Source organism: Mobula birostris, unplaced genomic scaffold (genome assembly GCF_030028105.1).
Source record: "Mobula birostris isolate sMobBir1 unplaced genomic scaffold, sMobBir1.hap1 scaffold_517, whole genome shotgun sequence".
NCBI classification, from domain to species: domain Eukaryota; kingdom Metazoa; phylum Chordata; class Chondrichthyes; order Myliobatiformes; family Myliobatidae; genus Mobula; species Mobula birostris.
The window spans coordinates 209,925-224,118 of record NW_027278254.1 but is presented as its reverse complement, the minus strand read 5'-3'; the positions used below and the strand labels follow the sequence as shown (position 1 = coordinate 224,118).

The window sequence follows — 14,194 nt, the reverse complement described above, 5'->3', positions numbered from 1 at the left end:
CCCCTCACTCACACAACACACACACAACACACACACCCCACACACAAACACACACACACACCCACCCCACACACACACAGTCCAACACACTCACCACACACACACACACAGACATAGACACACACCTCACCCTCACACACACAGACACGCACCACACACACATGCGCCACACACATCACAACCCCCTCACACACACACCACCCCACACACACACCACACACACCACATACACACACACATCACAAGCCCCTCTCACACACACAACCCCCCCCCACACACACACACTCACACACCACACACACACACACACACCACACAGACACACCATACACACACACACTCCCCCCCCACACACACACCACAACTCCCTCACATACACAAACACACCACCCCACACACACACTCACACACAACACAAACACATATACATACACACCACACACACACACACACACACAAACAGCGCACACACATACACACACACAACACACACCCCCCACACACATACACACACACACACACACACACACACACACACACACAAAACACACACACAACACACACACCTCCCGTCACACACCCCTGACACACACATCCACTGCACAACACCACACACACTCACACACACACCAGACACACACGCCCAACACATACACACAAACACGGACACCACACACACACAACACACACACCACACCCACACAACACACACACACACCACACCCCCACACACACCCCACCCACACAACGCACACCACACACAAACACACACACCACACACCCACACACATACAGCACACAGACACAGACACCGCACACACAGCACACACACTCCTCTCCCCCCCACACACACGTACACACACACACCACACACCCACACACACACAGACACAAACACCGCACACACAGCACACACATTACACTCCGCCCCACACACATACATGCAGACAACACACACCCCACACACACATACACACAAACACACACCCCCCACACACATACACACACACACACACACACACACAAAACACACACACAACACACACACCTCCCGTCACACACCCCTGACACACACATCCACTGCACAACACCACACACACAAACACGGACACCACACACACACAACACACACACCACACCCACACAACACACACACACACCACACCCCCACACACACCCCACCCACACAACGCACACCACACACAAACACACACACCACACACCCACACACATACAGCACACAGACACAGACACCGCACACACAGCACACACACTCCTCTCCCCCCCACACACACGTACACACACACACCACACACCCACACACACACAGACACAAACACCGCACACACAGCACACACATTACACTCCGCCCCACACACATACATGCAGACAACACACACCCCACACACACATACACACAAACACACACCCCCCACACACATACACACACACACACACACACACAAACACACACACAGCGCGCACACAAAACACACACACAACACACACACCTCCCGTCACTCACCCCCGACACACACATCCACTATACACACACCACACACACTCACACACACACACCACACACATACGCCCAACACATAAACACACACAACGCGCACACCACACACAAACACAACACACACACCATACCCACTCAACACACACACCACAACCCACACTCACCCAACACACTCACACACACACACACACATACACAACACACACACCACACCCCCCAACACATACACACCCACCCCAGACACACACACACACGACACACACATACACCACACACACACACCACACACTCCCCCCACACAGACATACACATGCACAACACACACACCACACACACACAACACTCATACCACACACACATACACAACACACACACATAAATCACACACCACACACACACCCCACACACACACACACGACACACAGATAGCCCACACATTCCCACACACACACACAACACACACACACTCACAACCCCCTCACTCACACAACACACACCCCCCCACACACAAACACACACACACACACACACACCCCACACACACACAGTCCAACACACACACCACACACACGCACACAGACATAGACACACACCACACCCCCACACACACAGACACGCACCACACACACATGCGCCACACACATCACAACCCCCTCACACACACACCACCCCACACACACACCACATACACACACACATCACAAGCCCCTCTCACACACACAACCCCCCCCACACACACACACTCACACACCACACACACACACACACACCACACAGACACACCATACACACACACACTCCCCCCCACACACACACCACAACCCCCTCACACATACAAACACACCACCCCACACACACACTCACACACAACACAAACCACACACACCCACACACACACACACACACACACAACACACAGGCACCCCAAACCCTCCCACACACACAACACACACACACAGACACACCGCACACACACACGCACACACACACACCCACACACACATAACACACAGACTACACCCTCACACACATACACACACGACACACACACGATAACAGACACCCCACGCACACCACACTCACATACACACACACACACAAAACACACACCACACACATCCACACACACACACATACACACACACAACACACACACACCACACACACACACACACACACACACACACACATACACAACATATATACACACACCCCACACACACACCACACAGGCCACACACTTCACAACCCCCTCACACACACACCACCCAACACCCACACACACATACACAACACACACACACAACACACACACCGCACCCCCCCCGACACACACACACCCAATACAGACACACACACGTGACACCCACATACACCACACAGAGACACACACCACACACACAGCACACACACTACACTCCCCCCACACACACACATACATGCACACAACACACACCCCCACACACACATACACACACACAACACACCCCCCACACACATACACACACACACACACACAGCACACACACACAAACCACACACCCCCAACACACACATCCACCACACACACCACACACACACACACACCACACACACACCACACACACACAGACAACACACACACATACTCCCCCCACACACACACATACGATGCACAGACACCCCACGCACAACACACACATACCACATACACACACGCTGCACACACACACAACACACAAACACACACACCATACACACACACACACACACACACACACATACCACATACACACACACACACACACACACACACACACACACACACACACACACACAGCATCACCTGAAGGACAGAGAGATCTGCTGAGGGCTAGGCTCTCAGATGGGACAGCATTGATTCAGTGAGAATCCGCTGAGAACAACCCCATCTTCCAGAGCAAGACTCCTTACATTCACGATTCAGGATTGTTTAAGTCATTTCCAGTACACAAGTGTAAAGGAGAATGAAATAATTGTTCCTCAGATCCCATGGAGCACAGAAACACACAACAAAATGAAGAACACAATAATAAAAACAGGATAAGTATAACAAGCAACACACATCAAAGTTGCTGGTGAACACAGCAGGCCAGGCAGCATCTCTAGGAAGAGGTACAGTTGACGTTTCGGGCCGAGACCCTTATATTTTAAATATAACACATAGGACTGCTGATATACAGAGAATGACTGTACACAGTGACACTAGACACAGGAGTGTCTGTACATAAGGTGACTGACAGGAAATGATACAGTAGGGTGGATGGGGGTGTGGAGGGGTGGTTCAGTGGGTGGAGGTGTTGATCAGCCTTACTGCTTGGGGAAAGTAACTGTTTTTGAGTCTGGTGGTCCTGGTGTGGATGCTACGTAGCCTCCTCCTTGAAGGGAGAGAGGCAAACAGTCCATGAGCAGGGTGGGTGGGATTTTACTTGCCTTTTCCCGGCACTTTTCTGTATTTCTGTCCTCAGTGCTGGGGAGGCTGGTGCTGGTGATGTGTTGGCAGTTTTGACTCCCCGTTGTAGAGACTTCCTGTCCGTTACAGTGCAGTTTCCACTCCGAGCAGTGATGCAGTTTGTCAGGATGCTCTCTACTGCACATCTGTAGAATGATGTGAGAATGGATGCGTAAAGTCCAGCTCTCTTCAGCCTCCTCAGAAAGTTGAGGTGTTGGTGAGCTTTTCTGTTTTGAACAACCCCTCCATCTGGAGGGAGGTCCCTCAGCACAGGGGAGATTACCCTCAAAACAACGCGTCAGAGGAAGACCAGGGTTGGGGTAGAGTGTATAAAGATAAGGAGGGTTGTAGGGGTGGATGGTGGGTAACAGAGCGGGGAGGGGAGTGAAGGTGGTGATCAGAGAGAAAGAGAGTGGGTGTAGACTCTGGAGCAGATTACAGAGACAGGGAGGGATGAGGCTGTTGTCAAACAGCATGTTTGATGAATTATTGTGGAAGGAACTTTCACCTGACAGATATGTTGTCAGTGTAGATTCATGGTTTGGACTTCCCTGCAGCATCTCCTGACAGTCACTGATTCATTGAGTGGTTGTGGCCAAGGCAGAGTTCATTCAGCACAATGCAATCTCCACTATGGGGAAATCCTACCCACAGTGTGGTGTGCCCTCGGCACGCTCTTCTCAACAGACATGATTGAGGAGGAATAGAAAATTGCAAGTGTCACTCCACTCTCCAAGAAGGGAGGTAGACAGCAGAAAGGAAATTATAGGCCAGTTAGCCTGACCTCAGTGATGTTGGAGTCAATTGTGAAGGATGAGGCCTCAGGGTACTTGGAGGCACATGATAAAATAGGCCGTAGTCAGCGTGGTTTCCTCAAAGGAAATAGAGCCTGACAAATCTGTTAGAATTCTTTGAGGAAATAACAAGCAGGATAGACAAAGGAAATTTGGTGGATGTTGTGTACTTGGATTTTCAGAAAGCCTCTGACAAGATGTCATCACACATTGGGCTGCTTGACAAGAGCCTGTATTACAGGAAAGATACTAGCATGGATAGAGAATTGGCTGATTGGCAGGAGGCAGCAAGTGGGAATAAAGAGAGCATTTTCTGGTTGGCCTCCAGTGATTAGGACGCTCTGCAGGCATCGGTATTGGGACCACTTCCTTTTGCATTATATGTCAATGATTTGGATGATGGAATTTATGGCTTTGTGGCAAAGTTTGCAGATGATACAGAGATAAGCGGAGGGCCAAGTAGAGTTGAGGAAGCAGGGAGTCTACAGAAGGACTTGGACAGATTGAGAAAATGGGCAAGGAAGTGGCAAGTGGAATAAAGTGTTGGGAAGTGTATGATCATGCGCTTTGACAGAAGGAACAAAATGCATTTTCTAAATGGGCAGAAAATTCAAAATTCAAAGGTGCAAAGGGATTTGGGAGTCCTCATGCAGGACATTGGAGAGGGTTTTAGAGGAGGTTCATAAGAATGATTCAGGGAATGAAAGGCTTATCATATGAGGGGTGATTGATGGCTCTGGGCCTTTACTTGCTGGAATTTAGAAGAATGATTGGGGATCTCATAGTGGATGTGGAGAGGGTGTTTCCTATTGTAGGGGTCTAGGACCAGAGGCTGCAGCTTCAGAATAGGGGGATGGCCATTTAGAATGGAGATGAGGAGGAATTTATTTAGCTAGAGGATGGTGAATCTGTGGAATTCATTCACACAGGCAGCTGTGGGGACCAGGTCATTGGGTGTATTTAAGGCGGAGATCGATAGATTCTTGATTGGATGTGGCATCAAAGGTTACAGGGAAAAGGCAGGAGATTGGATTTGTGAGGGACAATGAATCAGACATGATGAAATCGCAGAGCACACTAGCACAAATTGCCTGACTCTGCTCCTATCTCTTGTGGTCTTATGACATTGTTCCTTCAATGAAATTCCTCTCCCAACACAGTCTTCCCTCAGTATCATCCCTTTCCCAGCACACTGTTCCCTCAATACCATCTCTCTCCCAGCACAGTGTTCCCTCAGTACCATCCCTCTCCGAGCAGTGTTCCCTCAGTACCATCCCTCCTCCAGCACAGTGTTCCCTCAATACCATCCTTCCCACAGCACAGTGTTCCCTCAATACCATCCCTCTCCCAGCACAGTGTTGCCTCAATACCATCCCTCCTCCAGCACAGTGTTCCCTCAATACTATCTCTCCCACAGCACAGTGTTCCCTCAATACAATCCCTCTCCCAGCACAGTGTTCCCTCAATACCATCCCTCTCCCAGCACAGTGTTCCCTCAATACTATCCCTCTCCCAGCACAGTGTTCCCTCAATACCATCTCTCTCCCAGCACAGTGTTCCCTCAATACCATCCCTCTCCCAGCACAGTGTTGCCTCAATACCATCCCTCTCCCAGCACAGTGTTGCCTCAATACCATCCCTCCTCCAGCACAGTGCTCCCTCAATATTATCTCTCCCACAGCACAGTGTTCCCTCAATACTATCCCTCTCCCAGCACAGTGTTCCCTCAATACCATCCCTCTCCCAGCACAGTGTTCCCTCAATACAATCCCTCTCCCAGCACAGTGTTCCTTCAGTACCATCCCTCTCCCAGCACAGTGTTCCTTCAATACAATCCCTCCCCAGTACAGTGTTGCCTCAATACCATCCCTCTCCAGTACAGTGTTCCCTCAATACCATCCCTCCCCCAGTACAGTATTCCCTCAATACCATCCCTCCCCCAGCAGAGTGCTCCCTCAATACCATCTCTCCCACAGCACATTGTTCCCTCAATAACACCCCTCTCCCAGCACAGTGTTCCCTGAATACCATCCCTCTCCCAGCAGTGTTCTCTCAATACCATCCCTCCCCCAGCACAGTGTTCCCTCAGTACCATCCCTCCCCCGACAGTGTTCCCTCAGTACCATCCCTCCCCCGGCACAGTGTTCCTTCAATACCATCACTCCCCCAGCACAGTGTTCCCTCAGTACCATCCCTCTCCCAGCACAGTTCCCTCAATACCATCCCTCTCCCAGCACAGTGTTCCCTCAGTACCATCTCTCCCCCAGCACAGTGTTCCCTCAATACCATCTCTCCCCCAGCACACTGTTCCTTCAATACCATCCCTCCCCATCACACTGTTCCCTCAGTACCATCCCTCCTCCAGCACAGTGTTCCCTCAGTTCCATCCCTCCCCAGCACAGTGTTCCCTCAATACCATCTCTCCTACAGCACATTGTTTCCTCAATAATATCCCTCTCCCAGCACAGTGTTCCCTGAATACCATCCCTCTCCCAGCAGTGTTCTCTCAATACCATCACTCCCCCAGCACAGTGTTTCCTCAGTACCATCCCTCCCCCGGCACAGTGTTCCTTCAGTACCATCCCTCTGCCAGCACAGTATTCCCTCAGTACCATCCCTCCCCCAGCACAGTGTTCCCTCAATACCATCCCTCTCCCAGCACAGTGTTCCCTCAACAACATCCCTCCCCCAGCAGAGTATTCCCTCAGTACCATCCGTCTCCCAGCAGAGTGTTCCCTCAACCCCATCCCTCTCCCAGCACACTGTTCCCTCCATACCAAGCCTCTCCACCACAGTGTTCCCTCAATACCATCCCTCTCCCAACACAGTGCACCTTCAATACCATCCCTCCCCATCACACTGTTCCCTCAATACCATCCCTCCTCCAGCACAGTGTTCCCTCAATACCATCCCCCTCCCATCACACTGTGCCCTCAATACTATCCCTCTCCACCAGCACACTGTTCCCTCAATACCATCCCTCTCCCAGCACAGTGTTCCTTCAGTACCATCCCTCTCTCAGCACAGTTCCCTCAATACCATCTCTCCACCAGCATAGTGTTCCCTCAATACCATCCCTCCCCAGCTCAGTGTTCCCTCAGTACCATCCTTTCCCCAGCACAATGTTCCCTCAGTACCATCCCTCCCCCAGCACAGTGCACCTTCAATACTATCCCTCTCCCAGCACAGTGTTCCCTCAATATCATCTCTCCCCAGCTCAGTGTTCCCTCAATACCATCCCTTCTCCAGCACAGTGTTCCCTCAATACCATCCTTCTTGTAGCAGTGTTCCCTCAATACCATGCCTCTCCCAGCACAGTGTTCTCTCAATACCATGCCTCTCCCAGCACAGTGTTCCCTCAGTCCTGCTCCTCCCCGAGCTCAGTGTTCCTTCAATACCATCCCTTCCCCAGCACTGTTCCCTCAGTCTTGCTCCTACCCCAGCAGTTTTCCCTCAGTCCTGCAACCCGGACATCCTCTGAGCGACTCGCAACCCCGCCCCCCCCCTCTACTTACTGGCTGCCCACAAACCAATGGCGTGGAGCTGATGTGCAACTAGATCGTGAGGAGCAGCCCCTTTCGGTATTCAAACAGGGACTGCAAGCTCACACACTACATATAGACACGGTACACCGTCTCCTCCCGTCCACAGAACGGACAGCTGGATAAGGCACCCTGCTCAGGTACTCCATCTACTCCCGTCCACAAGAAGGACAGGTAGCCGGGGTACCAGTGAACCTGCTCAGGAATATATTTAACAGCACTGCTCCCCTCCACCCCAGGTCCCCACTGTATACGTGAAAACCCCCTGCATAGAGAAACTTGCACTAGGGACCTCCTTCACGCCTGATGGTAAGACAGGCCGCCACAGCGGTCCGGACGGCAGGTGTGGGCAATGACTTGAAAAGCGTGCAAGAGTACCGCGTACATGAACCATCTCGGCGCGTCGCCGAGCTGCACGGAAGGTATCTATCTTATCCGGGCGCCTCATGCTCTTTGAAACCGGCTCCCGAAGGAGTCCTCGGGCTGCGGGTGTCACGAGCACCTCCGGCCGAGAAGGGGTTGACTCGGCCGGAGCCACCCCGCACCCACCGAGACGGCATGGAGACGACCTCTTCCACGGCCTGAGTTCCGCTCCCTGCAGGAGGAGGCTCTACCCCAGACCCATAGTAGATCCCGTTAAAAACCTGGCAGCTCCTGCCGTCGGGAGCCGCATATCCTTCTGAAGGCTCTGTCCCCGGCGACGCTTGTCACCTCGGGGCGGGGGTGTGGGGGGGGGGGGGGGTGATCGGTATATTGGTGTCCCGCAAGGTCCTGAGGCGGAGAGCTGTCACACACGCCGCAATTGGAAAGCTCAGGACCCAAGCAGAGATCAGATTCCAATGTTGCCCCAGAACACGTCCACCAGCTTCGTCTGGCTCTTGGCGACAAGCACCGTGGGCGGGACTAAATCGACCAAAACATGGAGACGACCAACCAATCTCGACGCCCCCGGTACGAGATTGCGCGGAGTAGACCCGACAATCGTCCGAGCCGGGCAGAGATTTTCGTCTCTGAGTCCCACCAGTTCGTCTTCCAGGTCTCCGCAGTTGAGGTTAGGTAAACAGCCCCCCCCCCCCCATAAAGAGGAGGTGCGTGGTATTCCACGCAAACGGTCTTAACTCCTCTGGCAGGAAGTCCAACCACACCCCCCCCCAACCCATTAAAAGACCAGAGCACTTTCCCCAGTTGTCCCTGGCAAGCGACTGGCTGAGAAGTTCCGCTGACAGTCTCGAATCTGTAGGTCGATGATCATAACGATTACATCGGCGGCTTAAGCCGAAAGAACGGCCTTCATCTCCAGCTCGAGCGGAACCAGGCTTGTCAACCGCTTCCGAAGAACGCACAGGAGAGGTTCCACCCAGAATACAGTTGCCCCGACCACGGCAATTCTGGCACATCCCCAAAGGGCGCCGCCGAGGAACTCTTGACCTTTATACGCGGCAGTGTATAACAGACGGACGCGGGCGACAGACTGCTGCCCGAGCCCGAAAGCGCGCAGAGTTCCGAGGAGGTAGCCATGAGACGCCCTATCAAAGACACTCTCCCGATCGAGAGACAGAGAGAGGGAAAGCCTCGCGGGACAGATAGGTTCTGGACGAGGTGGGTATTATCCTGAATAGATCGGCCCGGGACCATGTAGGACTGGTTTGGTGGAACATTTGGGGCAGCACGGAACCCAGGTGCCTGGCTTTGCCCGGGCAAAGATACTGCACAGGACAGACACAGGGCACCAATTCCTCGGGCAGCGAAGATCCCCCTTCCTCGGCAGCAGGACCACAACTGCCCTATGCCAAGAGAGGGGCCTCTCATCTGTCGCCAGGATCCCGGTGTAGTCCGCACCCAGTACGACCCAGGAAGCCCAGAGGAACTTCACAGTCAGCCCATCCATTCCCGGGGCCTTGCCTCCCCGTAGGTGGTCAGTTTCTACAGCGGGGAAGAGTCCTCCCGCTGGACAGCCTCAGGGCCGACCTTTGGCAGGTCCTCCCACAACACTCGGCCCAGCGAGGACAGTGTCGCATAAAATGAACGAGCGATTCTCGCCGGATAAGAGCCATCCTCTACGGGCTGTCCTTGGCGCTTCCTTCTTCCCCTGGTACTTCCGCGAAAGCTGGGTCCTCCGAGGTTTGCGGTCAGCGGGGCCTCCGGGTCAAGCCGCTCCTTCTGGAGCCGCTCGATCTGCCACACTCATTTGTTAGTCGCGCATAAAAAGCTTTGCCACATCCCACCAGAGCCTCAGGGAGGGAGAACTCCTCTGCTCTCCCCACCAGGCTTCCAAGAACAGACGGAATGAGCCCCGGAAACAGTCACCCTCCGGCAACCGGCTGCCGAAGGGCCAGTACGCGGACCCCGCCCGCAGAGGCAGAAGGTTAAACTCTGCACACACCAGGTGGTGATCCAAGAGCACTCGCAGGAGGCGTGGGACCTCCCCTCCTCTCGTCATCCTGGTAAGGGCATGGGGCTCCGGATGGAAGATCAAATCAAAACACTCAACCAGCTCCTTCAACGCTGCACTGAAGCTCGGCTACTCTGATCTCTCTCCTGGAGGGTATAGTTGAAAGCACCTCCGGGGACAACGCACTCGCCTCTGCAAGGAGTCCAACAGCAGAGCTACCTCACAAAACAAGGCAGTCTACTGGGCGGGCGTACACGTTAACGAAGTGATGGTGATGGCCACTGTGCACCCTCAGAACGCACGGCGGGATTGAGCAGGCGGCCTGGCTCAGACTCATCTACTTCTCCGGCTGGAAGTTTGGGGCCAACAATGTAGCCACCCCGCTCGAAGTGACACACATACAGCCTCCCTCGCCAGGTGAATTCAGCTGCCGCTAGTGATCCTGAGACCTGTGAACCCCGCGGCTTGCCGTAAAGCCTGGGGCCTCTGCGTTTCTCCAGCACCTGTATTTACCAATTATTGTCTTGACTGGAGTCGGTAGGCCTAAGTTAATTGTGACTGGCACGGGTTTTCCGCGTTCTGTGATTATTTAACCCGGTGTAGCGCTGATCGCGGGGACAGAATGATCTGTCTCCTGGTGCTGCTCGTCATGTCACCGATGCTCTATTGTGATTCTCGTATATAGTCTTTTGGTCCGTTGTGCCTGTGTTGAGTCGTGCCAGCGCCTACTGTCATGATTATGCTGCATCTCTTTGCCAAAACCCCAGCTAGTGGGAACAATCCTTCCTACACTGTGCCACTAACAGGGCTCTCTAAAATGGTGTTGCTCCCTCCCAACCGCTGCCCTTACTTTAAAGGGTGGTGTGGAGAGATCGCATAACCCCAGGCAGGTCTGTCCCTCAGTCAGCGGCTGTCTGTGGTGAGAAGGCTTGGAACACCCAAATTTCCTCCATGGTAACAGTCCAAGATTCACTGCCGGGAACAAACTCTTCTGCCATCTCTGATTGAAAAGACTCCTCGTTCCCGTCACTGTCATCCTCACCCCCACTCTCCTGTTTCCACATGCCCATTCCACTACCAGAAACGGCCTCCAGAGGCGTGGCACCGTCCTCAGGACCAGTGCTAGGCTGAGACCCCGCTGTCCCTGGATCAACAGTAATCCCAGAGCCTGGCACGGATGCCCACCCCCACTCGCCAATACTGCACTCTGCCATGCCCAGTTAGGGCATCCCATCAAAGTCCAAAAAAGGGCTCGAGTCACCTAGATCTCGCTCGCCTCTACATCCCTGTCGCCTTGGTCGCCCACCCCCGGGGTAGCACGTGGGGAGTATGACCCACCGCTTGTCAGGACCGTGGACTCTGCTCCTTCAGACCCAGGGGTATTCTAGATTCCATCATGCCCTGGGACATGACGATCTCCAAAAGGTACATTGTTTCTATTGAGGCTGCACATTGAGAGTCTGCCCCCACATGCGACCTCTACCCCGCCGTAGGTAACCCCCATGCAACAGCGTCAATCCCCTCCCTGCCGGACACACGTTCCGAGCAACAGTGCTACCGGGGACGAATCAGCCACCTTAGTCAGCCCCTGTTCTGCAGGAGTTCCCATCAAAACCGTGGCTACAAGCTGAGGAGACGCAGCCACGACAGCGAGTGAGTCTCTTTCTACCCCTGTGTGATGCAGCTATCTGTCTGCTCCAGGGAAGTGTGCCCAGGCAGGCAGCCTTTTATGGGATAGATCTTCTCGCTGAATCGCTTCACTATATACGGATTCAGAGAACAAGCACCCCCTCCTATTTGTGCCTCCAATGCCCAGAGGTCCCGTGACCTCCATTTTGGAGGAACTCTCCGTTCTCAGCACCACACCCTCCCTCTCAGCTTCTCCAGGCCCTTGCTGAGACACAGAGTCACCTGTGCCACCAGGCCCTTGCTGAACTACGGAGGTATCTGTGCCCTCCAGGCTAAGACTAAGGAACACACCGGGTTCCTTCTCCTGTGGCGGAGAGGCCTGGAGATGCTTCCTCTTCCTTTTTGCCTTCCTGCTCTTTACCTCAACTCACCCCGCCTCGACAACCGTGCCGCGTTCATCTCCGCCACAGCATCGAGGAACAATGGCGGGGGGGGAGCACTGCAGTGCCCTCCTATACCGCCACAGTGGAGTTAGCAGTCTGGCATTTTAGGCAAGTCAAGACTATGTCGGAACTCCCTAGAGGCATGGCACTATGGCTGCCCCCTACCCCAGCAGATCGAGAGATCGAATAATCTCCCTTCCGTGTCACACCTGAAAGCTGATGGCTTTGCATACAAACTAGGTCCCGCCATATTGAAGCAGAAGCCACCGTATTAAAGCGCCATGCAGTCAGCAATCGAAACGCTCTAATATAAACTCAGTCACAACACTTATCAGTCTTTCGAAGAGCCGTTCCGAGAAGAGAGAAAGGATAAGGGTCTTCTCCAGACACACGTGAAAGTCTCTAGCGCTGATCCTCACCGTGCATAGCTGGACTGCTCCGATGTTCCTCCGTCTTAGCGAAAGTCCAAGGAATTGCCGCAAACCCCTTCACCCGAGTGGCCGAGTACAGCATGTGGGAAGGGGTTCCGGAGAACTCCGTCCCAGCTTCCAGTAAAGGGTGCGGATGCAGCGACAGTGATCGGCAAGGCGCCAGCCACTGTCGCTGCCGCAGCCTGAGCAAAGACTCGGCCTAACAGCCTGACTCAGAGAAGAAAATTGCTGCAGTCCACCGCCAAAGATATCGCTCTTCTACACCTTCCCCCGTCCTCCTCACTGTTCTTCAGAGGTTATTTCCAAAATAAATCACCATTTTCCCGACAGCTCATACGCCGCCGCCCTTATAAAACTATAAAAGTTTATTTACACAACAAATACACAAAATACAAACACTGAACCTTTACAAGAGATTGAGTAAACTATTAAAGTTTGGTCACTACTGTCTATAAATCAGTCAATACGGGGGTGGGTGGGGGGGGGGGTCATCGCTCTCGGAAATCCACCTCTGTACCCATTGTGACCACATGCTCCCTCTCTAAGTACCGCCGGGCACGAACGTATACTCGGAAGAGGGGCAGACAGTCGGCCGTGGCAAAGCCCTCGACTGTCCGCCGCCTAGCTCCGTGAATGGCCATCTTGGCCGGGCCTAGGAGCAAGGTCACAGTAGATCCTCCTCACAACCCACCCCGTCCGCGCTGGGTGCCTGTATATGAGAAACGCGGGGCTGAAGTGTAAGCAGAATCTGAGCAGCTGCCCCGTCAGATATTCAAACAGGGGCCGCAACCTCTCACACTCCATATAAAGATAATACACTGACTCCTCCCGGCACAGAATGGACAGCTGCACAAGGTGTCAGTGAACTTGCTTAAAGACCTGTTGTACATAGAAACATAGAAAACCTACAGCACAACAAAGTTGTGCCGAACATGTCCCTACCTTAGAAATTACTCGGTATATCTATAGCCCTC

At 53.3% G+C, this 14,194-nt stretch overlaps 1 long non-coding RNA gene across 1 annotated transcript in view; it reads right to left on the bottom strand.

Moving 5' to 3' along the window:
* The window catches only part of LOC140193349 (uncharacterized), a 60,293-nt gene extending 46,974 nt beyond the window's left edge, over nt 1–13,319 (bottom strand). Inside the window, exons 1-2 of the long non-coding RNA XR_011884751.1 lie at nt 13,209–13,319; nt 3,971–4,135 (exon numbers count right to left, since the gene is read on the bottom strand). This is a non-coding gene — a long non-coding RNA (uncharacterized lncRNA). The remainder of the gene's footprint in view (nt 1–3,970; nt 4,136–13,208) is intronic.
* Nucleotides 13,320–14,194: the final 875 nt, after the last annotated feature.